Source organism: Microtus ochrogaster, chromosome 18 (assembly GCF_000317375.1).
Source record: "Microtus ochrogaster isolate Prairie Vole_2 chromosome 18, MicOch1.0, whole genome shotgun sequence".
In the NCBI taxonomy this organism is placed as follows: Eukaryota; Metazoa; Chordata; class Mammalia; order Rodentia; family Cricetidae; genus Microtus; species Microtus ochrogaster.
The window spans coordinates 35008566-35036418 of NC_022020.1; the positions used below are offsets into that span (position 1 = coordinate 35008566).

The 27853-nt window shown below is 45.5% G+C and overlaps 1 protein-coding gene across 3 annotated transcripts in view; it reads right to left on the bottom strand.

Annotated features, from left to right (window-relative positions):
• The window catches only part of Sema6a (semaphorin 6A), a 124730-nt gene extending 99417 nt beyond the window's left edge, over positions 1–25313 (bottom strand). For 2 of the 3 annotated variants that reach the window (XM_013349561.2, XM_005356083.3), the window contains exon 1: positions 24597–25312. The gene's annotated coding sequence lies outside the window, so the exon portion shown is untranslated. Of the gene's footprint in view, positions 1–24596 lie in introns of all 3 variants that reach the window. The other variant, XM_005356082.3, reaches the window with a different exon arrangement.
• Between the last annotated feature and the right edge of the window lie 2540 nt (positions 25314–27853).

The window sequence follows — 27853 nt, forward strand, 5'->3', positions numbered from 1 at the left end:
ATAAAATATCCTCTCCCCTCCTTGGCATGTGTTAAATTCAAAGTTCTTCACTTTGTATGGTATATAAAGATAACGTTGCATACCGTGGGGGAAGTTACTGGGCTCACACAGTACATTTTTCACTGATAGAGCATCTTCAGCTGAAGCGTTTGAGATACCCCTTACTCGCACCGCAGGAAAAAAAAAAAAACCCATGCTTTTCAGTGGGATGATCACTGGGGTCAGGGGAGCAGTTGGCTGCAGATTATTTGGAGCCGGTAGAAGAGATAAGAAGAAAGTTCACTCTCACCATCTGGGTGACTTCAGTTCATCTCAAAACAGCTGCACAGACTCCTTTGGTAAGCCACAATGGATACCAAAGTACTTGAAACTCTATGCTTAAGAGAATGCTACCTTAGAAACTAAAGGAGGAACAAAATATCAGCCTTCTCTACCTGCACTTCCTACTTCTACAAAAGAGCCACACAGGAAGCGAAACCTGGTCTTATACAATTCTGTAAACTGCTCTAAAGGGACTTTTGTCCTAGCTGATGTAAAGGCCAAACAAGCATTCGAATAACCAAAGTGGGCCTGATGCATTTTTCTTCTTGATGTCTAAAAACTGGGGAGAAAGATCCCATACCGAAAGCATGAATATAGCTAAGCATCTACTAAGAGATTATTTTGTAAGGCTCACAAATTTCTAGTTTCTGAGATCCCAGTGAAGAGATAAAATTCTCGTGGACCTTTGAGAGGTCCTTTTAGAAACTGGATATATGCCCCTGCTTTTAAGCATTCTATGGTATAGGGAAACCTTGGACATTAAGAAAGAAATAGCAGGGCTTGGAGAGACCAGAAGCAGATTCTTGATTGTGTCATTGTCTTTCAGATGACAATACTGTAATAGCTTTGTGATGTCAGGAAGAGGAGGGAATAGAAGCCACCATGGAGATGGCACCAATTGAGAAACCCAGTGCCCCCCCCCAAGTTGTCCATCCTCTGATGGACAATATGGAGGCCACTTTTCATCTTACCTTTGTCAACAATGCCTAGACATATAAGCAAAGATGTAAATCGGGGGACACAAAACAACAATGTGGTTATTTATAATAACTAGGAAATTACCCTCTTCTAATGAGGCATAAATATTCAATTACTGTTAACAGAATCTACCCAGTGAATGCTTTCCTGGCAACCACAGGACTGAAGCACACCATTTATCCAAAGTTCATGAGTTTCTCCTTCTCCTTTATGCCACATGCAAGCTACAATACTTTCCAGAACAGCTAAGAGTGTATAGGCAATAATTAGAATGCTCAACCAATATTTTTGCAAGATCACATACATCTCTCTGAAAATGGCATATTCTATCTATCTATCTATCTATCTATCTATCTATCTATCTATCTATCTTATCTATCCATCTATCTTATCTATCCATCTATCCATCTATCCATCTATCTATCTATCCCATCAGGACACACATTCAACTCAACTATCTATGACCTCCAAAATATGAGTTACACCCTTTCTGATCCTGCTGAATGGCCATCTTAACATTATACTTTAGTTACTGATGGAGCCTAACCTAGGAAATAAAAAGCCATGTGTCTCCCTTGATAGTTTGGTTGGAAAGGGGTTGATAGTTTAAAGGGTTGCTTTGTGTTCATTCATTCATTCATTCATTCATTCGTTTGTTCGTTCATTCATTTTGGTCCTTACCAAACTTAAAATAATAATTGTCATTTTAAAAAAAAACAAATTTTACACATTCCTGCTAATTATTTTCAGTAGTTAATTTCCCTAACATTTTCTTCTAAGCCTATTAGGTCTTTATTTTAAGAGCAAAAATATACATGCTTACTGAAGGGTCATCACAAATTCTACAGCATCAGCAATGTCTGGATTATTTTAAGGAAGGGGAGATTGTCAAGAATGGGGTTACCTGACACCATTATTCTGCCTTTTATTCTTGAACTTGAAATCAGATCTGTGAAATAATGTCGCTAAAGTGCCAATGCCAATAAAATCGTGTGATATGAAGAGCCCCAGGGGCCTCTTGAACTTGAAACATTGCTTCTGCCTGGCTTTCCTAAACCTCGGTGAAAACAAGGTGTTTTCCCCAGGCGAGTTGACGTAATCTTCCCCGGTGACCGGCTCTAGAAGGATTTGTCATGTGTGCCCAATGGACATCTCCGTGATCAGTAGTCTCAGGGCCTTCAACAATCTGGTGTTCTGCAGGTAGTAATGCTAGAGACACCCTAGGTTTGTCGGGAGTTCTGTGGTGCGTTTAAACATCACGTGGTCAGGACCAAAATCATCTCACGGCCAAGGAACAGTAAGTAGTCTGGGAATGGTTTCCACTAGCCAGAAGCTTCTAGATGGGATTATCACAGGCAGGAAATGAAAGGCACTTACTTCCACCGACTTCCTTGATCTCAAACGTGAGGATTTTGATTCCGTGGGTGTCTGGGCTAGGGATATTTTAGAGTGTTTGCCTAGCATACAGAAGACTCCAGCTTTGATCACCTCAGCACAACAAAATAAAATCAGGTGTGGTGGCACACACATATAACCTTATCAGAAGGGAGGTAGAGGCAGGAGAATTAGAAATTCAAGGTCCTCCTAAAGTAACCAAATATGTTGAGAGCAATGGCCAACCTCGGATACGTGAGACTCTGTCTCAAAACAAAACAACAACAACAACAAAAAGGCAACATTCCACCACAGAAGAAATTAGCTCCTTTTCCATCGCTTGCAGCCCATGAGCACATTCAACTGTTGCGCTGCACACAAATGACTCTGCTGACTTAGTTTGATGAGCGACTTGATGGCATGCATGGGGTGTCACCTGGAAGAGACACCCACTACTACTGAAAGAATAGGATAGGCTAATGTGGAGGAAAGGAGGGGGAGACAGTGGCTTTTAGAGCAGCGAAGGCATCCAAATGGGTAAGGAAGGCTACAAAAGTTAAGCCAAGAGTACGAGATCTTGGCTGTGTGAGATTTTCTAGCACATGTGCATGTGTGGTCCAAATTCTCCAAGCTCATCTCTCCCGCGCTTAAATGAAGTCACAGAGGATCGGGGCGGTGAGTTCTTCCCTAGTACTAACAGTGTACCTACCAGGTTCTTAAAACAATCCCCACATATTGAATCACTGAATCCTTAGGGCTACCTAACAGACAGGCCCAACTACTACACTGGACAAGAAAACAAAGATATAATGAGGCGACCTGAGGTCGCACCCGCCAGTGTGAGTGGTGGCACAAGGATCTGAGTTTAGGCACTGGCTGCTCTGTAGTCGGCCACAGAGGTGCCGTCTGCCCCGTTTATACTTCTGTTTACTAGAGTCATTTGCCCTGAGCCACCTCTAAGTTTTGTGCTGATTGCTGGACTCAAACACACTGGGTGTTACATAGGTTGTAATCAAAAGCTTCCTCTAACAGCTTTGGGTTTGCAATTAAATGCAGACGTGCTACAAGGGCAACATCAATAATCTCGGGATGTGTGTGTGTGTGTGTCTGGACTGACAACCAAAAACATCAGGAACCATCAACTCTCTGACAGCCAGCCAGAGCAGGGCACTGGAACATCTGCCTGACATTTATCACACGAGTTTACAGGCCTTCCCTTGTAAGACATGGCGCCCAGTCTACAGAGCTTCCCTGTAGTGATCTACATCTAGATCTAGACTAACCCAAAGGAATAATAAGAGAAAAGCTTGCCAGTCACTCTGAACCAGAAAGTCACTGACACTTGTCAAAGAACTATAGATGAACCAAAAGCACTGTAAGCAGAGCCACTGGCTAGTCCTCCCTCTTTAACACCTCCCAAAAAGTGTGAGAAGACGGTGTGGGGCCAAGCACAACCAATGTTCGAGGTTCAATGTTCGCATCCTTCAGAAAGGAAGGCTTTTGCAAGCGGTCTTCCTTTCAACATGTTTTCGTTTCTCAAGTTGGAGAGCGTACAGTAGAGTATCTGGGGGAAAACGATTTCTTTTAAAAAAAAAAACTCATAACTTTGCACAGACTGTTTGTGTTGGGGAGACTGCTCCTTCCCTTTCTCGAGCTGACACAGAGACAGGAACATGCGGTTCTGTCAGAAGGAAATGAGACGATGAACATAAAGGAGTTTTGAAATACTCCTGATTACTTGGTCACCTTCCAGGTCAATTAATGATCTGGTACTCGATGAAATCCTCCAGGGTCGGCTTCAGTAGAGGATGCGCTGCTCCGTGCACAGCACAGGGCACTGGCCGTGGAAGAATCTAGTTGAGGAGACCTGAGGAGTGGGAAGGTGAGACAGCCTGCCCTAAAGGTGGCATTAGGCTGTGTGCTCTCTACAGGATGGCCACAACCTATTTAAAGGGGCGGGCGACTACTAGGGGAAGACCCATTCACACCTACAATTCTCCACATTTGACCTCGGGGGGGGGGGAGGGAGATGTTACCAACGGGGCAGCTTTAGAAATCCAATAGGAAATTCTTTCATGAGTGGTCCCAAGCATTGCCAGATGTGACCAAAATGAATAACTTGTCATTCAGTCATTGCCAAAATACACTAGAAATTCTTTTTAAAGTGTCTGGGTTGTGGACGGGGCAAGCGGGGGACCAGCAAGAAGAGGACAGGCTCCAAGATGCCTGGGAAGTCTCCAAAGGACACTTCCTAATTTGGAAAACTGAACAGTATTACTAGTTTGGGATCTTCTTCTAAAACTATAGAGAAAAGGAACAAAGTGAATACAGACAGCACACTGATTAGCACACGATGTAACTTTGTATCGGACCTACTTTTTGGGACCCTATTGGGAAACTTTTAATAGTGCATTTACTTTAAACACACTCACCTCATTTACTCTGAAGTATTTGAGAAATCCATCAAGCATCATCTTCGTCCAGTTTCTCCTAAACCTCGGTGTGTTAGCATGGGAGTGGGAGCATGTCTGAACTCCAGGCTCAGCCTCTCACCGGAATTGAATCTTAAACACATCATCTCCACCACTGCTCTGGCTGATCGCGGCTTGCTGTCATTAATGTCTATTTAATACGGCAGCTGATGCCTTGTGGTCCCCTTGCAAATGGGGAAGAGCAGAACCTTGGGGAGGAGTGAATTCTAATTGCCTGCTGCAGGACTGTGTGGCGCTGCCTGTGACAGCAGCAAATGGGGAAAATAGGAAGGCATTAGAGAAAGTCTGTTGTCCTGATGGAGTGGAATTCCTAGAATACGCTGTGCTATAAAATGAGATTTGGCTCCACAGTGCTGGGAGAAAACAATGGGCTCAATAGTACCCGGCGCTGGTGGCTGGGCACATATCTAATTCCTTTAGTTAGAGCTGCCTTTCATTCATAGGAGCAGGAGACACAGAAGAAAATGGAGGGGAGGGGGATGGCTCGCTGGTGTAGAAATGCTGAGAGTAAAATGTCAGAAAAAAAAACCCAACATACTTGCAAGTAGGATGAGCGCCAGGATCAGGACAGACATAGCTTTTCACACCCAATTGGACACAGCTTCAACAAAGACTATAATCTCTTTTAAACAAACAGCTATGATTAGTAAAAAGTATCCAGCGTCCTAGCTGGATTACACAGATCATATTTTGGAAAGATCTAGAGGGCAGGATGGAAAGAGGGGAAAGAGGAAATGGATGGGCCGCTGGGAGTGGAGTATGGAGCGCCTACAGTTAGGGAGAGCCTCTCTCTGTCTATGTGACCTGACTCTGGAAAGAGAAGCAATGTAACATAGATGAAAAGGTTTTACATCACATTTGTAAAACCGCACTCTGACTTAGAAGGAATAATCTGCCAATCCTGGAAGGCTGACAGATTCCGTCAGTACACACCAGGAGTGACTTATAATTTGTTCCCAACTTGCAAAATTGAAAGGAAAAAAAAAAAATAAGAGTAACTAACTCAAAAAGTGCTTCAGACACTCCAATGACTGAATTGGAAAAAAAAAAAAAAACCAAACAGCTAATTGAAGGCTGCACAAGTAGGTACAAGCCCATATAATTATTGATGAGCCATTGTCAAACCAGTTTGCCCCTAAGGAACTCGCTTTAATGTCAGTTTTTTTTAAAAGTCCATTTTAACTGAAGTGTATACTCAAAACTCCAGTGCAGTGCTCGCCAGTCTAGATTATTGTGGTTCAGTTGGAGATACTCATATGGAAGCAATACATAATAACTTTTATAAAACATTTGTTCACAAATATTGCACAGAATCCAAAATTGTGGAGAAAATTCTGCATTTGGGTTTGACTTAATGAGTAAGGGGTTGGTGATGTCCAAATGGCCTCTGATTGGATGATCATTTTGAAAGAGTTTGTCCAATACACACACATGGGTATACATAAAGCAAGCAATAAACACCCTTTTGGAAGCTTCGTGCAAGGAGCCCTGTGATCCAAAGTCCCTGGCTGTGGAGAAGGCTCCGTGTCCCAGCAGAGCCTCCACCCTCAGCCTAGGGCCAGGCCTGGGTGGTGATGGTCACTGGTGACCTGCCCATTTCTGCCTTACTTGTGAAGATGCCAGAACAATGTCAATTAGTGCCTATTTTGATGAAGCTTTTTGTGTTGTGAACATCTGTCCACTAGCATCTGGTCAGGGCCCAAACCCATTTCATAAGAAACACCAAACAGCTGTCAGATGATTCTGACTTTGGGCGACTACCAAATGAACACACGTTTTGCTACCACGGGGGGGAGGGGAGGGTGCCAGTTCTTACTGCCTGTCTCCAGAGACACCCCATCTCCAAGCTCCTGCTTGTTAGCACATTCCCCAAACCCTGACCAACAGCTTCCTTACTTTTGTAAATTAGGCTGTGTTTCCCATTGGAGTAAACACTTGGAATAGATAAGGCCGGAATCAACTCTTGCTTATTTGAAGATTAGTGATCAGTTTGGCCCTTACTTCTCTTCATCTTTCTCTTTTATTTTGTTTTCAAGAGTGGCTTTGCCTTCAGACTTGCTCCATAGACCAGTACGACCTTGGCTTTCCAATCCTTCTGCCTCCTGAGTGCTGAGATTATGGGATGGCAGCCCTGGGCCACTAACCGTGTTTAGGCTGGGGATGGAAACCAGTGCTCTGTGTATGGGGGGCAAGCACCATGCCAACAAGCTCCATCCACTTACTTTCTTCTTATATAGAGATTTGTTAAATATTTATCTTACTTTTGATTAGATGTGTATTATTTTACTTTTGATTAAATGTATAGGAATGTGTCTGTGCGTGGGTTTGTGTAAATGAGTGTAGGTGCCAGAGGGGACCAGAAGAGGGTGTTGGAGTTCCTGGAGCTGGAGGTATAGGCAGTCGAACCTAACAACTGGGTTCAAGTCCATTGGAAGACTGGCGAACACTCTTAACCACCGGGCATGCATTCTCTCCAGATGATTCTTTAACCTACCAATTTTTCCAACTCCACATGATACCTTCCCAGAGCAGGGGGAAGGACCTGGTCAAAATAGGGAGTCGCTTTCCTATTGGCTCATTTCGTTGTTCAGAAATAAGGTTTGCCCTGCCCCCCAAGCCTGCAAAGCTAATGCCTCAATTCTGACAGGCCAGAGTGCTGGAAGAAGCAGCTAATGGGAGGGTTTTGTTGTAGAAAATAAACTTCGGGGGAGGGGGAGGGAAATGGGAGGCGGTGGCAGGGAGGAGGCAGAAATCCTTAGTAAATAAATTTAAAAAAAAAAAGAAAATAAACTTCTTTGCATTTATATGTTGGTTCTGAGTCTACCATTAAATTAGAAGAGACCTCTCTACTGTCCTTCCTGTGACAGTCCTGAGCATGATGACTTCAAACATAGCATCACTTACAACCTAAACATTGCTTTCAGAAAATCCATTCAGTGAGGAATCCCTATGTGAGACTCAAGTGCACAGAACTTTATAAACCTCCTCCACGATACAGAAGTGACCTGGCCAGGCACCAGGAGCCTCACAAACACGCTCTTCACTGAGCACTGGACCCAGGGAAGGCATCATTTAGCTTCCTCACCTTTCAAGCCTGACTCAACATTTCAGAACAGGGTGTGATGGCTCATGCCTGTAAATCTTAGCACTTTAAATGGCTGAAGCGGCTTGGCTTCTAGAGTGAGACCCTGCCTCAAACAAAATGGTTTTGTAAACGTAAGGTCTAACTTAGCTCTTTGCAATAGGAGGGAAGTGCTAATGACCTCATGGCTATTAAGTCAGCTCTCCTACATCATGTGCTAACACACAATGGGGCACAGAGGCAAGAGGAGGGCAAGCAAACGTCTCACTAAGAGCAATCACACTCTCATAATTTCCCCCTTTAACTTCCATTCCAATAATCCACACCAGAAAACACCATCTGACTTTGCTTGAGCATTTGCATGGCCCTGACACCATTCAGGTATAGGTTATCTCAATTACCCTATGAGATAGGGACAATTAGCAGTCCCTTATTATGGATGAGGAAAACAAGGCACCGAGGTATAAAGTACCTTCCCCCAAAAGCCATAGTCAAATGAAAATCAAACTCCAGATACGCTTTGAACTCTCTCAGGACATCCTATACAAGGTTAAGTCCCAAGTGGACTTTCTGCACTGGGTTGTGTGTTTGGCATCAGTATGCTCTGCCTTGTCCCTTCTGATCTCTGTTTTAAAATATTTAAAACGCCGGGACAAACAGCAGCACCAGCGGCGACAGACAGCGGCACACTGCCACTGTTAAGAAATGGGACAGCCATTCTGCAGCTGTGCGCTGGATGCACTTGGTTGGTTGTCACGCCACCTCCATACCTCAGGCACAATGCTAATGTCACACATGCAAAAAAATAACTGCTGATGCTGGCATTTCTTCTGCACTTCTTGCAGACTCTGGAGGATGCTCACTCCCCAGCCAAGGAAAAGCCGAGCTGGCACCACTGCCAGCACAGGACTCACGCCCAGTGTGGCTGCAGCCAGGTTTCCTCATGCGGTCGGAGAACAAAGTGCCAAACTTCCTTTCAGAGGGTTTGCACAAGGGAAATGTACAAGTCGAGAACCCAAAGCCAATTCTCTTGATACTTGCTACTTTCACCTAATCTTATTTAAAATTCCTTCTAAGCTTGTTTACATGGATCTGATTTTAGCACTTATGGGTCCTTTGTCGAAAGCACAAAGTCAAAAAAAGATGAAGTGCCACAGCTTGATAGTCCTGAAACTTGTTAGGTGTTCAGTTTAGTTTGCTTTGATTTATAGCCACTGATGTGTTTTCCCATATAATAGTGTCCTCTGTGCCATCAAGCACATTTGTGATGGGCAAGCAATAACTCATCACAACCATTTAGACCTTTTTATTGTAAGTTTCTTAACTTTAGGCGCCCTGTGTATCTGGGCTGGCAAGGGCTGGCAGCGGCTGATGATTGAATGGTTAACACCGGGATGTGTTCACCTTCCTGGGAATGCAAAGTGGGTGTGCTGAGACCAAGGAACACTAGAGGGCAGCCTACCAGTGAAGTTAGAAACAAGGTGGCCCACGTCTGTGCACCATTGTGACAAGTGATCAATAGTGATCTAAATCCAGCTCTCAGCATTAAGACACCAACTCAAACATGGGGCCAATTTGTTTCAAAGAATCTTCAGTATTAATTTTCAATTTGAATGCGCTCTTGAAATACAGGGTTTTCCCTTCTAGAAACCGAGTCTGTGAAAGTCCTGGAAAGTACTTGAAGTTTCTCATTTTCACTCTTCCTACTGCTCACTTTTATTGTGTTATTATTCTTCTCATATTCTTCGACCTCCTTTTGTAAACATTAGGATAAAAATAAGACTTTTATGCTACAAGTTTTATTTAGAAAATCCTGTAAGAAAACTGCAGCATGAAAGTAAACAGAGAATACTCACCCTTTTGGAGGCTCTACAAAATGATAAATATTTTTTTTAATATTTATACTACGTTGAAAGATTCTTCTGGGCAACTATACAATGTCAATATTTATCTAAAGACTAGAACCACAAAATGAAATATGTGGTTCTATCGCCTATACAGTGAAGTTGTTTTTAATAAAACATTAAACAAGACATTCTCCCTTCTACTGTATGTTCAATTTTAGTACAATGTAACCCACACAAAAATGTAACACACACACACACACACACATGCACGCATGCGCACACACACTAGTTGCCTGATTAATGCTGTCTTATTAAATAATCAGCATAGTTAATGTATTATTTGTGTTTTGTGAGTGATGTCATCTGTGCCATTTCAGCTGCCTAAGAGATCACTCATTAAGAAATGTCCCATAAGAAGTGAAGGGAAGGGACAAGCATATGAATACTTAATTTTAAAACTCAAAAACTTCCAAAAAGTGCAATAATTCATAATGAAAGAAATAGGAAGCTGGCGGCTCATATATGGCCTGTTTCTACGTGAGCAACAGATGCACAAGATAGTGCCTAGTCTTGCTCATGCTCTCTACCCTGGAGCGTACTGAGAACCCTCAACGCTAGAGGAAGTGTTGGTGCTGCCAGGTGAAACATGAAACCCTTCATCCTTCATGATTTAACACAGTACAGAAGCAGCATGTGCAAGGTAGGCCTGCATGCAGGCCATACTCTGTCTATTGCATACGACTTACACACAGAGTACGGGGTGGGGGTGGGGGGCTTCTAGTTAAATACTTTGTTTGTAAACCTAGCCTCCTGTCTTGGCCACTCTCCGCTCAGTTACCCAGATGGGACGTCTCAGAGCTAGTCTCAGAGCTATTTTAAACTCATTCTGCTCTGTACCTCTCATATCCAGTGAGTTCCCAAGTGCTGCTGGCTGAATCTTGCCTATACAGCCCGAGCGTGGCCCTTCTGTCCGCTCGCGGTCCTGGTGTGCATATCTACCTCAGAAAATCCTATTTGGTGATGCCACCTTCTTGTTGAAAACACAGAACACGGCCCCATGGCCCAGCCCTCCACCAGTTCGTGACAAATCAGTACATCCCGAACCCATTCATTGTTCAGCAGATAGGCTGCTTCTGTGCCTAAAGAGGGTGCTAAACGGCCAAGTGCTGAATTCGGCCCAGCTGTTCTTTTCACTAAACTGGCAGTATGAGTCACATTTAAGATGGCTGCCAAAGGGAAGAGCCACTTCATTTGTGCTGTGAGGTCCTCGTTCCCGCTAAATATGTGTTCCTGTCCCCTAGGTGCAAACTGCAATATCCTAGAAGGGTATTTCCACCAAAACATCTGGTTCAACTCTTCCGCCCAGGGTCACAGAGTTGCCGCCTGATGCCACTGTCTTTACTCTGGCTATAAAGCAGAATCCCAAATAAAAATGGCCTCCATGGCCAATTGGACTACTTCGCAAAACTTTTGTCTTAATACTTCAGGGGTCTCCAGGAACAGTGCCCACTTTGGGACTCCCCTCCACTGAGAAGGAAGAATTCAGGACCCAGTTGGTCTGCAGCCTCTAATGGTGGTCACAGACAGTTTCTTCGAAATGTGTCCGGTATATGGGTTCAAACTGTGGATGGGCAGAGGTGAGAATATCTGTGGCTGGAGACTGTATTCCTTTTACAAATTATTTAAATACTGAGTAACCAGTACAGTGACATTTTAGTGGGGAATAAAAACAAAACAAAACATGTTCTAAAAGTTGAGAACCTGTCCCATACTTTTTATCAGAGATACTCTCTTGGGCAAATTACCTGACCTCTCTACCCTCAGTTATCTCATCTTTAAATTGAGCGTAACACCTGCCCCACCTTAGGCCATTATCAGACCTGCCCTACCACCCAGAGTTGGAATGAGCTCCACTGAGGCCTTGTTTGTTGACACTCTAGAAAAATACGAGCACTATATAAACAAGTCTTTACTATCAACACTCTTGACAGTGGTCAATATATCCAGTTGGTTCTGAAGCTTCTGAAGCAGGGCCTGGCAAGATGGATTGCAAAGGAAGACCTTCCCTTACCGAAGGGACCTGTAGGAGCAGCTCATGGCTGGCAGCCCATCTTTTCCTTCGAGGGTAAGGGAAAACACTTTCTGCAGAGGGATGCTGTGCACAGTGAACACAGGCCATGAACAGTGGGTGCACATCATGGATACAGTGAACACGGGCCGTGAACGGTGGATGCACTTTGGGGATACAGTGAACACGGGCCATGAATGATGGGTGCATGTCGTGGAAACAGTGAACACAGGCCGTGAACAGTGGGTACACGTTGTAGATACTCTTCATAGAACAAGTCCTCCAGCTAATGCTAGGAAGGCAAGGACGGTTGATAACCTACATGAAAATGGATCACATTGTCCTCGCCCCTTCATTTCTGCTGGGGAGAATTTGCATTTCAATAATAATGTGAAAATGCCAAGCTATTCACGACGGTTCAAAGCCTTCTCTTCCAGACCGGGTGTGTTGGGAAATCTGCTGAAGAACTGGCTGTGGCTCTTTCCTAACAGCAAGGGTGATGATGTTGTTCTCTTTATTCTCGGGAACGGATGTGGTTGATAGTAACAGGGCTTGTGTTCTAGGCACAGCAAAATGGGACATGAAAGCTCCACCCTCTGCGATATCCCTGGGGAATTAATTAATCAGCATAATCCAAGATGTTCGACTTCCCCTCATCACAAATGAGAGGAAACACCTTGCATATAAAAGTTGATTTTTAATAGAAAATGTCCCTGGACTCGGAATATCACTTTTTTAAAAAAAAAGAAAGAAAGAAAGAAAAGAAAAAAAAGAAAAGGAAAAAAAGTATCCCAGGGCCAAGGAGATGGCTTGGCCAGTAAAACAGGCTTGCTGTGCAAGCCTGACCACATGTATTTAATCCAAGTCTATGTGAAAAGCCAGATGTGGTGGCAAGCATTGACAACTAGCTTAGAGTACACATCAGAGAGGCAGAAACAACCTCAGCTGGAAAACAAGGTGAAAGAGGAAACCACACCCCTAAACTTTATCTTCTGACCTCCACATGCCCACACAGCACACATGTGAGAGACAGTACGTGTGCTCCTGTGCACACAAAAAATAATAATATGTTTAAAAAAAATTTTAAAGTCCAAAAGATAGACCCTGTTTCCTCCAGATCTCAAAGTCCTTTGCTCTTGGCTACGTATGAAATGCCTCTGCTTTTTTCAAACTTCTGAGGTCTCTCATCTGGACAAATGTGGCTCACACTCCAGAACTTTTCTAGTAGATGCAAGACTATGTTGCCTGCATGCTGTGGGCGACGTCTCTGAAAATTACCTTGGGCAATCCCTATTCTAGAACACAGCATAGTGGATATTACAAATCAATTCAATTTTGGTAATTTCTCATTAAGATGCCCACAGATGGGTAGGTCTAATTGTAAAAGCTCAGCATTTATAATTCATAAGCACAAATTATGCTAAACTAGATGGGGCTATATGTCATTAAGGTTTCATATAAGCCACAGGATAATTGTTCAGACCAAGATTTAATTCATAAGTTGGCATTTATATATTATATCTAACTTTTATTAGGCTCTCTAGTTAAAAGTTGAATGTAAATAGCACATTAACATTTATAATGCAGTTTCTTGATATCTGTTCTAAAACTCATGACACAGAAAAACACTTTTAACCAAAAGTTAGACCCTGTTTCCTCCAGATCTCAAAGTTCCCTGATATGTTTAGCATTCACCAAAGGTGCTTTGGAGTAAAAACAAGGCCACTTGGCCCACAGCATCCAGTATATAGTATGCTGTTATTTGAAAGGCTGGGGCATCACTCTAGATCCCGTTTTAGTCTTTGGAAGAAATAATCTTTTTTCAAAGAATATGTTTATGATTTATCTAACTTTATTTTATGTGCATAGGTGTGAAGGGGTCAGATCCCCTGGAACCGGATTTACAAACAGTTGTGAGCTGGCTGCCATGTGGGTGCTGGGAGTTGAATTCAGGTTCTCTGGAAGAGCAGTCAGTGCTCTTAACTGCCGAGCCATCTCTTCAACCGCGAAAGAAACAATCTTGGACCCAGAATGGAGCCAGTAAGTATCAGAAGATAGGAGAGATAAAATATTAAAGTAAAAGGTGGTTGCTCTACAGATCCAAAGGCTCCATCATTTATGACATCCCAGCCGTTCCTATCTTTACTCAACCACTCTGGTAAGGAGATGAGCGCATTCTCTGCAGCACACTAAGAACTGAGTGCCATTGTTTTACTTATCAGGTGAGTGGGCACATGCTTAAGGCCAGGCTTTGAGAAATGTTCTACCTAAATACAGTCCCCCACTCCCACCCCACCACCACCACTGGTGACCATTTGACTTGCTTCAAGTTCACTTTCTGTTTGACTGGCACCCACATGGAAACCATTGACTATTTTTTTCTAAAACGTGAATTGCAATATTATGTTTAACCGGATCCCCAATGGTAGCCACAGTCTTGTTAGCATTGAGAGGGCGATGAACTAAATTCACTAAAATACTTCTTTTAGAAACAACATTTTTAAAATCTTTTCCTACTGCTTTCTTCCCGTCCATCCCTACACACATGTGTACATGTGTGTTTCCATGTGTGTGTCCATGTGAATGCATATGTGTATGCATGTGTGCATCTGTACCTGTGCTTATGTGTGTGTATCCCTACGTGCAGAATACTGCAAAATGGGCAGGAACATTTTCTTGCCCTGGCCCACCTCCCCTCAAAATGAAGGGTCTATAGTACTGAATTTCCGAAAGCATGCTTTCCTTGCTTCTGGGGGATGCATGAGGGAGAGGTAAAGCCAGGCTGGTGGGTAACGAGGCCAATGGGTGAGGCAGGCAGACCACATGATCAAAACCTCATGCGACACTTCAAAGTGTTGCTCCACAAGGAATTCCGGTGCCCAGGAGCCTTGTGAAGCCAGTAGCAATTATGGCCACGTTATCCTTTTCATTTACTTCATATCCTTGGTCTTGAAAATCAATCATTCAGTGTGGTTGGAGTAAGGGAGGCATCTTTATAATAGGCGCATGCACTCAAAACGCTTGTTGATCCTATACAGACATTTTGGCAAGCCAGATCTGGAGAAATTTAAAACTGCAGCTTTGAAGCTCACTTTGAAATAAAAACTAGTCATTTTCCAGGGTTTTTTTTTTTTTAAGTGACTAATTTTCTAGATTAGCCCTATTTGTAATGAAGTCAAAGTTTACTTTTCCTGAATCTCCTGGATTCTCACATGCTGCCTGCCTTGCATGTCCAGAATTCAGCCCAATTTGCTTCTTTGGGTATAAGGTTTTTTTTTTTTTTTAAGGTTTTAGTTTGCAAAGGAATTGAATTGCTTGGCTTGGACATGCAGGAGTGGTAGAAAGCCTACTTGAGAAAAGGGAACTAAGACTTTAAGAAGCATACTAGCAAGCTTTACACAGGGCCAGAGCAGGGTCAGGACGGCCAGCTGTGGCCTCCCTCACACGGGAGGCTTAGCCAGCCTTGCAGCCTTTGTCTCCCTATTACAGCAGTTGCTTCCTCAAACCTTGTCTTGATGGAACCACACAATATACACACAACTAGAGAACTTTTTCTGATCAGCAACCCCCCCCAAAAAAAAAAAACGTTAAAACAACAAAGACATGAAAAATGTCCATCTGCGGGAGAGCTGATGTGGGTAGGAGGCTGCTGGTCCAAGGTCATCCTTGTGTTGTAAATGAGAACAATGGCCTCCAACACCTCAGTAATGAGCGTCAAACTTAAACACAGTTGACGCTTAAAGCTGAAGTGAAGTTCAAACCTCCACAGTGCAAAGTCAAACACAAGGCAAGACCCTCAGGAGGTCGCTGCACTTATTTCAAAATCTACAGGGCACAAACCAAACTGGGGGAGGTGACATTTTCAGCAGCATCATGAATACCTTTATTTACCTCATCTGTGAGTAGCCCATAATAAAGAGGGTGCACCCCCTCTCTGCATCCTGCATTGGGAAGATGAAAGTGACATCGGCCTTTGGACTGTGATTTTTTTTTCACTGAGGAATTTTTTTTTCACTGAGGAAGAGGCAAATCCTGGAGTAAATATCAGCTGGATGGGCATATAACAAGGTCCAGAGAGATGCTCTCAGAAGTTGCCTCTTTTAATCTAGCACTGAATTACACCAGAAGCGGCTTTCAGCTCTTCCAGAGCACCACTGCCGAAATAACTGCAAGGCTTGCAAGCCCTAGTATCTCTCAAATCTTTCCCAAGACACCCCAATACTAGCTGAGGCGCCGAAACTATGGCAACCGAATAAGAAAGCAGCCTCCATGATTAATAGATGAAGATCCCCGTGACAGTGTCTAGCTGGGACCATCATTCATGATGTGAGCAGAATTAGCGCGGAATCCATCTCGAAAGCCGTTAACAAGGATTCTTTCAACAACCAACACACCGCCATTCTGTTACACACACTGGAGTTTTGAAGGCTCTCGACGATTTGGTTTCTATTTCTCATTCACTGTGCAGGGCTGAGACTCTGCTTGGTGACTCAGATACTCGTTTGTTTTGAGAGAACTGAAAGGAATGCTGAGGAGAAGCGTTTCCCACCTGGGTGTCTGAGGCCTAAGAACAAATGCATTCAAACTCCCAAATATGTGAATGAAGTCACATGGGCTCTCTGAGGTAGAAAGGAGGGAGGACAGTGACTGGGTCATCTGAGGGTGTCTGCAGAATGTGCCAGTTCATAAAGCATTCCATTTGGGGAACAGGAGCATGGCCACGGACTGGGTCTATCAGTGACACTGATGCTGTAGTACCAATGAGAAGAAGACTACTTTCCTTAGGGCAAAAACATCCAACAAGGAGGACTCATCACAGACTGTACCTTTATAGGACCCCCAAATAGCATCACACAGTCATTAAGATAGCCCCTTTCTCTGCCCTGGTTCATACAATGATTTTTTATTTGAAGAGTATATTTTCATAGTATAAAATGACAGATCCTGCCTTGCATTTTATTAAATCAAGTCATGGCAGAAGATTAGTCACTGAGAAGCACCTGGCCACGTTAAAAGGAAGTTCCGAGTCTAAAAGTGTTACCTATTGCTTTTAAAGTACTAGCCATCTTATGGCTGTTTGGAAGGACCCAGCCCTTCAGTCTTTGGGGCATGTTTATTAGTGACTAGGCTCACTCTCCCCATCACCTCTCTCTACTTACAGAACTTGAGAAGCCTCCTTAATCCCGGAGCTGAAAGTAACTTATTCTCAGGAATGGATGGAGTCCTGGAGGACACAAGGTGGGTAGCGCCTCAGGGAACTGCGGTGATAATACCAATTTATTTCTCCTTCTGTTGGATATTTTAGAAATCAGATTTTTCTCACTGATAAGTCTTGACCCTCGAAGCAAAGTTCACAATTGGTGGGAGGGGATCGGCCAGTACTACAAGTGTGGGGTTCTTCTCCTGGCAGCCACTTGTAATGGAGACCCCACTCTTTCCAACTTAATTTAAATATGGCCAGAGAAGAGTGGCCTGGTCGCAGTGGTGACCCTGAAGGTGGTCGTGTAGATCCTGCAGGTGGAACCACCAGAAATGCAATAGGCAGCCAAGCTTTTCTTCTGCACATTTTCTCTTTGGGAATTTGGCTCATCCCTGAAGACATGACCCTCAGATTCTAAATATGGTCAGTAAGTGGTAAATGGCAGTTACCCATTTAAAATAACAACAACAACAACCACCCTTTGGTCTCTGATCAATCAATCCCTGAGCGTTGCTATCATTTCAGTTAAACTGTGTTTGCTTGGGCTCCCCTTTGTCTGTTTCGGGTGTGATATTTAACTTTCTAAGTTAGGAGAGGATCGTAGCTCCTCCTCCCCTGGAGTGAATGGTTCACAGCTCCAAACCTGTGACCCTGTGGCTGGCTGGTGGCATGGTTGTTCCCGTGGAGTCCAAGGGCTGTTTCCTTTGTATCCTCTCTCTGTGTTACAGATCCGCTGCCATTTCCTGCTGTACTCTGCCCCCACAAAGCAGTATCAGCGGTTCTGAAATCAGTTCCCAGGCCGTTTCCCATGACTGCAGTCACCCAAATAAAAGTAAGCCTTTGCATTATACGAGTGCTTGTGTGTGTGTGCCAGGCATTGTGAGAGCTGCAGGTGTTACCTCTGCTTAGTTCCTCCAGCAGCTACATCAACATCATTCTCAAAATTTACAAATGGAAACTGAACCAGAGGGAACAAAGTCATTCTATCTGTAAAACGACAAACATGTATACCGTGCGTATATATGTACACCACACACATACACACGCACACACACAGTGTATTGTGTTGCCAAACCGAACCTCAGAACTGCTTCTGAACCTGCCAATTGCATCCCATGCAACGACTTAAACTTTCCCAAGCACAGTGAATTTGCCCTTGTTACCGCGACATGGAAGCTTACTCCAGCACTCCTAGTTCACCTTGACACGTCTGGTCTACATTAATGGCTGCATTGACATTGATGCATATGATTGCAGAATAATTCTGTCCCCGTTTTTCCTTTTAGAATGTCTGGAAGAGTGCCACTCTCGTGACCTTGCTCCTGTCATGGTCATTTTGAAAGAAATCTTTACTCGCTGCGGTTGACATTCTAACTGATACAGCTGTGATCCATATGACAGATGGACTGTGTGTTTTCGGTGATTTTCAGGACATTGTTCATTTTCATAATGTGGTTTACATTCAAACTAGATCAAAAGTGTACAACACTCATTTGATGATAAAAAAGAAAGTGTAAGGTCTACATTATGCCAGTCTGAGGCAAAAAGAAGAACTGACATCAAACTTTCCAAGTTAGGCAGAGGCAGGTGCATCTCTGCGAGTTCGAGGCCAGCCTGGTCTACAAAGCAAGTTCCAGTACAGTTGGGGCTGTTACACAGACAGGCTGTTACCCTGTCTCACCAAAAATCAAAAAACTTACCCAAGTTTCCATAGTTATTTTATAAAATATATTCACATTTCATATTATTCTGTCTGCGGTCCTATAAGGTGGAAAGAGTGGGCTTACAATTCATAGAACTTATTTAAAATAATGTAGCCTCGGGGAAGTAAAGTATCTCATCCAAGAAAATAGAAGTCTGGAGTTCAGGTCTTCTGGGTCTAGGCTCTTCATCTGTTATTCTGGCCCAGGGCAGAGGTTAACAAACATATTACACGCCCCCCCCCAAAAAAATGGCAAAAATTTCAAATTATTGGCGAAAAAAGGTTCAAAAGCCAGTAGTTAGAAAGCAGAGCAAGTGAGATCAGAGAGAAAGGCTCAGTCCCCATATGTGCTAGCTGCTTCTCAGCTCCATGTCTTGGCAAGTTGATCTTCCCTTGCTCAGTCTCCCTGTAGCTATAACCAGGTGTCTCACAGATGTGTGCTCTTGGCCCTAGCAAGGGACCGGGGGAGTCTGTGGGAATGAACAGACTCCAATCCATTATCAAGACTGGGAAAACAACACACTGTGAATATCCTACTAACAGTAGAGGCGAAATCACGCCTATGAACAGGGAAGATAGCAGACACCCAAGTAGGAAGGAAGCATCTCACTTGAGACAGAAGGAAAAAACAGACAAGACACTTAGACTATTTATCGACAAGATGATGCCCTCTTTATTCGCTCAACCAACACTTGAGATGGAAGGCCTGTGAAGGACCAGGCAGTTTTTTATGGGGGTGGGGGGGGCGGGGATAATATAGTGAGAACATAGAGATACTCATCCTTTTGGTGCTATGTTCTAGAGGGCGACAGAAAATAAACAGGGATAACATATAGCTTGTTGGACTGTGAAGGGAATAAGGCCCTACAAGAGGAAGAGGAGCACTTCCGGCCCAGAGGTAAAGTAAATCAGGTATATGGAGGGCTTTGCTGAGAACGTGCAAATGTCTGCAGGGTGTGAGGAGCAAATCATACAGACATCTAGGCAAAGAGCGGCCCCAACCTTCCCTCCACCCCAAGCCTATACAAAAGACCACAAGGAAGACCTCCAGGACTGCACGCCTGCACATGCAGGTAAGCTTAAGGAGCAGTGGAAGCCAAGGAGGAGGCAGAGGGTAGGTCATGTGCCAGAGAAAGGACTTAAGCGTTTAGAGAGAAAAAGATGGGATAGCAGAGCTAACTTAGGAATGCATTCTCTAAGTTGAGAAAAGTTGATGGGAGCCAAAAGCAGAAGCGGGGCAACTAAATGGGATACTGGCACCATCCCCAGCAGAGGAGGACTAGGTGAGGACCAGGGAGGTGGTAGACAGGGATGGAGCGCCTGTGCATCCTGAAGATGACATATGACATGGAAGAAGCAGGAGTTGAGGATAACGTTTAAGCTCTGGGGCTTGGGCAATTCATGGAATTACCATGGCGAAGATGATGACGAAAACGGATGTAGGGCAGAATGAGCCAGAACAGGGCTCTTTGAACATGTTAAGTGGGAGATATCTTCTAGGTTCCAAGAAGACCCAGTGGGCCCCGGCTACGTACTATCCCGTCCTAAGAGAAGTCTACGTGAAGAGGCCAAGTGAGTAGCAGTGTACTGTGAATGAAATGGACTCTCCATGAGTGCAATTACAATTATTCCAATAAAAATGTTTTGCAAGAGCTCGTCTGTTTCACGAAGCAAGATGCCCTTGTGTATATACCTCACTGTAACAGCCCCATGCTGAGTAGTCCTGAACTCTTCTCCCTTGAGGTTTGTGGGTATGACATCTTATTTGCCCATTTCAAAGGGATTAAATGCCTCCCTCCCTTCCCTACCTTACCATATCCCCAAGAGGCAGTCATGTGGTTGCCGGAGAGAATAGCTCAGTCGCTCTCACAGTACGTTTTAAGGCAAATGGGAAAAGTCTTCACTCTGAAATAGAAATATCTCGGAGCTGTTTGGCTCCAGGATACCCTAAGAAAAGAGGGAAGGATGTGGGTGGGGGCGGTGCACAGTGGGATGCTCCATACTTCACCTTCTGCTGGTGTGGAAGGAGGTGCTCTTAGATAAATATATCAAAGACCTTCAGCTCTGGGAGGAGTACCAGAAACTGTCTGAACCTGAGGGAGGGCGTGGCAGGGAGGGGCAGTGCGGAGACAGGCTTTACTTGGAATCGGCAGGTGCCTAATTAAGGCATTTCAATTAGTCCGGTTTGTTCTGTGATTCCCTTTGTGTAAACAAATTAGATGGGCGAATATACTAGCTCTCCAAAACTAGTTCTAAAAAGCCTTTTCATCCCATCAACACCCCTTTATTCTACTCTGAAGAGAACTAAATGACAAAATATGCATCATACACAAACTTCCTAAAGCAAAATAATATTTCCCCCCATTTCATAGGAAAGTGCGATTACCCATTCACTCTCAAAGCATAGGTGCTTACTGTAAATTTAGTACAAGTGCTTAAAACCTGGATGCTTTATTTTTACTCAATGGTAACAGCCTGTGTAACTCTTGCCATCCTTATTTAACACACCCAGCCTCACTGGTGCAATGGTACACGCCTCCTCAAAATGCAAATGCTCTCTTTTTTTAAATGATAGCAAAGGCATTACTAGATGTAGAAAGAACTAGAGGGGTGGGTGTTTGTGTACAAAGGGTAACCCCTGTTACCACCGTCATAACCACACATTGAAAGCTTCGTCTGTTTTCACTACAGGAAAGATAAACCTGCTGCTGTGTAAGAAAATAGTGATCTGTGTGTGACCAAGTTCATTCATCCATTTATTCATTCATCAATTACTTAAATGTTCTACACAAGGTCATATGTATTTTTATCCTATTAAAACTTTGGTATTTTGCCCAACACATACTCTCTGGGTGACCCCAAAGGTAAGGACTTAGGGTGTCTGTGAAACATTCATAGATGCAGATTGCATGTATTTTCGAGAATGTGGCCATTTCTCAGTGGTTATAGTTGTACAATATAACACACGAGGGAGCCCATCACTCCCAATCACAGCAAATAAGAAATAAAAACATAATACTTCTTTACATCAAGATGAATTGAAAGACTCCTAACAAAATCAAGGTTTCAAATCTGTTACTCATTCTTTTCCGCTTATATTGGTTTGCCAAGTCCTTCATTCACCAGTGTATAAAACCCAAATAAAAACAAGAGAGTATGGGTTACCTAAGACCCAACCAGACGCTACTCTCTAAACAGAAATGGGTAAACCAAACTCAAACGGCTGGTGCAATTATGTTTTACCAGACAATTTAGGTTAATAGGGGGAGACACGGATCTGCCACTGTATTTAAGGTGAGGTTACTAATTAACTTTGGTGCCTGGAGTAGTTTAATAAAAGTTTATTGTTGAAGACTAAACGTGGAATTTATAAACCTTACAAAATGCTTGCTATCTTGACTTCTGGTAGCTGTTGTGGGTACGGAGGAAAAAAATGTGTGGTGTTTTCATTCAAAAACTGAGCCCAGGCGTCTTTACCTTGGGGGTACTGAGCTAAATAAAGGATTAATGTATCCAAAACCACTAACCCCCTGCCATCATAGTAGCAGATGGGGAATTTTACGCCAAAATACCAAAATATAAGTCCGCCAGGGGAAGGAAAGCCTAAATCACCAGGATTAAGGAAAAACAAGGCAAAGATACTCGACCTCCCTACCGGAGAAAAGCTTGAAAATCAGAGCAGATGGGCGTTAAACGATAGCTTTTTCTACGATCCACTAATAGAAGCCCACAACTGAATTAAATGGCAGAGTTATGAATGCAGAGTGTGTGTGTGTGTGTGTGTGTGTGTGTGTGTGTGTGTGTGTGTGTAGGTTCGCCTGTATTTTAAATCTTTCAAGGATTCAGTAGTAACTCGATTTTCATCCAGAGTAAATAGGACGAGATCCCTCTGAGGCTGGGCTTGGTCACCACACTCTCAAGGCAGCCACAATCGCTCGGAACAGACGGAGGCGGAACTGCCGGCAGGACTGCCTACTTCCCCACAGGCTAGAGGCAGCCGCTGGAAACGCTTGCCCAGGCTAGGAGGACAGCGCCTCCAATCGTTCCTCTCTCCTCTCCACCAACACCTGGCCCTGCTCCTCTCTTCCCAGGACATGTGCGAACTGCAATGCCTTGCGACTGGCGCAGGAGGTTCGGGATGCTGCGCTTAGAGCTAGAGACTCCTGAGCCCGCGAGTCAGGATCAGTGTCCACAAGCGACCTCACAGCAGCTTCTGTCCGCCACTTGTGATCACATTAGCATCCTGAATTCAACACGTCCCAATCCCGGCCCCCCAGACCTTCTCCAGCTGCTGGAGACCCTGGTCCAGGAAGTGCTGCCGGCCAGAGGAGGTGCCATTCTCCAGTGGACAGGCAATCTAGCCCCTAGTCACATCCCAGTTGTCCGCGCAATTCTCTCGGGGTCAGATTGAACACGCTGAGCCCTCGTCTGGTGTTTCCAGCAGTCTTTAGCTATCACAGAAACTTTCCAGAAGCGCCGGGTACGGGGGCCCTGCACAGTAAAGGGGAGGAGGCGCTAGGAAGGGGGCGGCGAGCGAGCGGGAAAAATGTCGGGGTCCGGTTTCTGTCCCTGACACACGCAGGATCGGGACAGCAGCCTGGCTCTGTACCGCCCGTGAGAGACCTCAGATTCCTGCTTTATACCGTTTCCCTTCTTGGGGAGCTGAAAAAAAAAAAAAACAAACAAACGCGGAGATCGGGCAAACTGACACTGCCCACCTAGTTAGGATCACGAACAGGGAACTGCCCAGCTTGCTTTGGGCGCCCCACGGCTCCAGAGGCTGAGCTCCAAGACACAACAAGCAGTCAGGACATCCAACAATCTGCAGCCCGGCAGAGCTTTCATCTGAGTGGCAAGCCCAGAGCTATTTCTTGCCAGGTCTCCCCACCCTTCCCTCTCCCGGGGTACATCTTTTCTCGAGAGAGATAGCACAGGTCTTGGAAGAAGACGCAGCAGGGGCCAGCCCTAGCGTGTAGAGCTCAGTGCTTGAGAGACGCAGCTGCGACAAACGGTGCCCTGTTCGCTCGGGTGGGAACTGAGGCAGGGGACAGGACCTAGGGCGGGGGCGCCGTGCTATACCAAGACACCGCTCCTAGGCACTTACTCCAGCAAACAAAGCCAGGAACCTTTGGTGCCAGCAGCGACTGAAGAGTGGATCCCACCAAGAGAGAGGGCGCGCAGATGCTCAGGGCCATTACAAGTTTCACGCACTCCACGGAGCCCAGCCCAGAGCCCGCACTGATAACAAAAGATCCTCATCTCTTCTCCACCTCCCTGCACAACCATTTCTCCCACAACAGAGCCTAAACCTGTGGCTGGACACAAATAGCTTTGTACTCCCCAATCCTCTCTGGCCCTCGAGGACAGAACCCTTCCCCCTTCTCCAGCACTCGACACCAGGACCCGGCGCTTTCGAGAATCCCACCCTCCAGGGCTGCTTTCCTCCCTACTGGCTCAAGAGTGAGCTCTTAGCCTCGGGTCCAGCACACACACACACACACACACACACACCGCTGGGCAGGACAGCCATCCTCTCGGTCTAGGTCCGGGGCGGCGCCGGTCGTGTGCGCGACTCGGGTGGGGAAGCTTCTGACATGGAGCCCAGAGTCTCTGGGGCTCAGGACTGAAAAGAGCTGCAGGCAGGGCTCGGGGCTACTCCCCCAGGAAGGGACAACACTCCGGAGACAGAGACATAAGACCAAACACAACACAGGCACTACAAAGCCCACAACGCGCATCTGGGGTAACCCCTGGACCCTCACCCAAGCCTGGATCCAGGAGGTGGGGCGCTCAGGGACGTTAAAGCCATACCTTTTCGGTGCATCGACGGGCAGGCGGCCGCGGCTCGGAGCGGACTGGCACGGCGTGTATCCCATTTAGTAATCCATTATCGAGAAGATCTCTCTGGGCCTTGAGCTGCGCTCTTTCCTTCGCAAGCCTTTGTCATTCCTACATGTGTGCTTGTCTCTTTGGGGGCAACAGTCACGGCGATTACTTTCTGGGATGCAAGCGAGCTGTGTTCATCTCCAATGACAGAAGAGGACCGGAGGAGAAGGCAAAAAAAAAAAAAAAATGAAAAAGGAAAAAAGAAAAGAAAAAGAAAAAAACGAAGAAAGAAAAACCAGCGAGGACCACGGTCAATGTTCAAGAAACTCTTTTCCAAATCCAAATTCCACTTGGATTCACTTCTGAGTCCCCTCAGCGGTGCCAGCGCCCATTAACTAGTCATTTCAGGGCGGGGGGCGGGGTGGGGGTTGAGGCAAAGGTGCAGGACTCTGGCCGGCTCTGCAACCCCTAGCTCAGTGTCCCGGGTGTGGCGACGCTGGCCGCGGCCGCACGCTCCTAGGCGGGCATCTCCGGCAGTCGGCACCGCGGAGAAGCGCCTGTGCTGCGTCCCGAGCGCCTAGGCAGCCGAGTGCGTGGGGAGCGGAGTTGGCTGCAGCCTCACCCCGTGCGGCTCACTACTCCAGTGTCACCGGAGAGGCCGACGCTCCGGGCGGAGCCAAGTCCCGGACTGGATTGCGCAGAGCGGACTCTCCTCCAGCAACCCCGCCTCCCAGGGCTGCTGTCTCCGACCCGAAGGAGAGCTGTGGTGTGTGCGCGAGGGAGAGAGAGAGGAAAGGAAACAGTGCGAGTAAACCAAAGGAAGGAAAGACTTGATGCCTTGTGGCTGCAGGTAGAGCTTTGGACTGAGTCGACAGCCCCGCTTCTTAATTCCCCGCCCCGGGGCGCGCACTCGGGAGGTCCCAGCGGGGACGACTCCAGGAAAAGCCCAGCCCTCGTCTACCCACCCCCACATGGGCTCTAGCAAAAGAAAAGAAAAAGGAAGAAAAAGAAAAGAAGTCCCAGACAACATTGATGAGCTCTGCCGAATCAGAAAAAGAAATAAAAATAGAAAGAGAGGAACAAGTTACAAGAAAGAGTTTGTCCATCGATTTTCTTAAATGGAAAAGTTTTAAAGGGACGGCAAACCTTTCTATTTCTGATTACTGTATCAGGAGGTAGATTCTCCTGATGGACCCTTTTTCTGTCCAGATGAATTGTGGTTAAAAATAGTTTCTCACACACACCCGTTCATAGCACACGTTAAATAAACATATAAACTACGGTGCTGAGAACGTGGTCAACGACCGTGATCTGTCTGAAAACGTCTAAGTCCGCGGTGAGGATCGTTCTTAGAAATGAGTAAACTTTAGACATAAGACTCAATACCAAAGGGAATCCAGCAGCTTCTTGGAAAAGGGAAATCGCAACTATTTCCAAGGCTCTATTGTTATGAGCGCATGAAGAATGGCAGGCACGGCCTCTCTCCGCTGCCTGGACTTACAATAGCAAAGAACTCTAGCAGTTTACAGGCTTGTGCCAACTGGTCAGGCCACACCACAGTCCCCTCCCCCAGCCGGCGCGCCCTCGCTGCCGCGCCGGCTGCTCCCCTCAAGCAACTGCGCGCCGGGGCTGCTGCTCCCAGAGTAGGTTTCGCAGATGGTGCCCACTGAGGCCGCAGCCTTCAGAGTAAGTAACGCTGGGTGGCCAAGCAATTCCCGGAGCAATCTCTACTGCACGTTAAGTCAGCGGAGGAAAGCAAGTGGGAAGGAGGGTCGTAGTCTCAGACCCAGGTTGGCTGAGAAGCTTCATGTTAGAAATTGTACCTGTTCCCCAATTTGGGGCTAGTGCTACTAAGTCCACGTTCCCTGTATTCCATTCCAGCATGTGCAAAAATCTGCTCGTAAGTGCTCTGGAAAGAAAAAAAAACGACGAATACGTGACAATGTCCTCCACTTCTCCTCCGCCCTCGGGCTTTTTTTTCCCCTAGCAAAACCACCTGGGGAAAGGGTGGGAAGAATGATTAAAGGAGAAAAGCAGTTCTGCTGTTCTCCAAAACTACCAGCAGGGGCCGCTATCCCCACCCTTCCTAGGCCAGCAAAAGTAGATACAGATCCCGGGTGGTTGGGGGCGCGGCCCTAGGTGCGCGCGCAGCACCCACGGTTCTGGGCGCGACTCTGGAAGAAGACTGGGCACAAGAAGGAGAGGTGGTGGTCGACTTGTTCCGGTTCTAAAGGCTTGGGTGGGGACTGCCTCCCAGTGTCATCCTCCTAGCCCTGGGACTTGGTGGGACAGGCTTCCACGCGGAGACTTCTCTAGCACCCAGATTTAGGCTGGCGTTTTGCTGGTTCAGTGACAGTTAGTCCTTCGTCCGGTATCTCCACCCGGCGCTGGTCGCCAGGGCTCCCTCTTCGCTCCCCACCGCTGATTTACATGCTAATTATGTCTGGGAAAAGTTCTTTAATTGGCAGAATTAGGCAGAGCAAACGAATTGTTTCACAGACTGAACCAAATTAATTCCGGTTTAGCTCCTTGCTTTGGAGAAACAAACAATTAAGCTGTCTTGTTTGCTTTATGGATATATTGCAAGTGCCCCACATCGCGTTTCAAGATATTGTTTAAAGGGTAATTATTTTCAATATTAATACTTGTATGTTTAACTTGTAGTATCCCCGAGCCATGAGGAGGGAGATTAAATTTACCTAATTTTTAAAATTGTGGGACACAAGAGGGAAAGAATTTGAATTTACTTTTGAAGGTAAAGAAATACCACCCAGAATCTTCCTGGCAATTATTAGATCCTAAAATCTCAGTATCCAATTAGGCGGCTGGTGTCCTGAACACGTGATACTACATATATACTTGTCAGAGGAAAAAAGATGCTCCAAGAACCAGGAAGAAAAGTCAGTCACAAGAAACCTCGAGATGCCATTAGCCCTTCGCAACCTCAGACTCTCCCCAAAACCTTATTTAACTTTTCAGCAAAGTCGCTGCCCCCTCCAAAGTTCTTGGAGTCTGCAATGTACCCTGCTACTCAAGAGAAACCGCCAATGAGAGTAAAGAATCACCGAACGTTAGAATTTGAAAACTTAAGAAGGTTTTGTACTTTAGCGGCATGGTTGTAGAGTATTTCAGGAGGCTTCCTCGGGTTAGGCAATAGATTAGCTGGTCATCTTGGACGAATCCCTTATCTTTCTAGAGCCACAGTTGGCCTACCTGCCCCTGGGGTTCGTAACTGATTCACT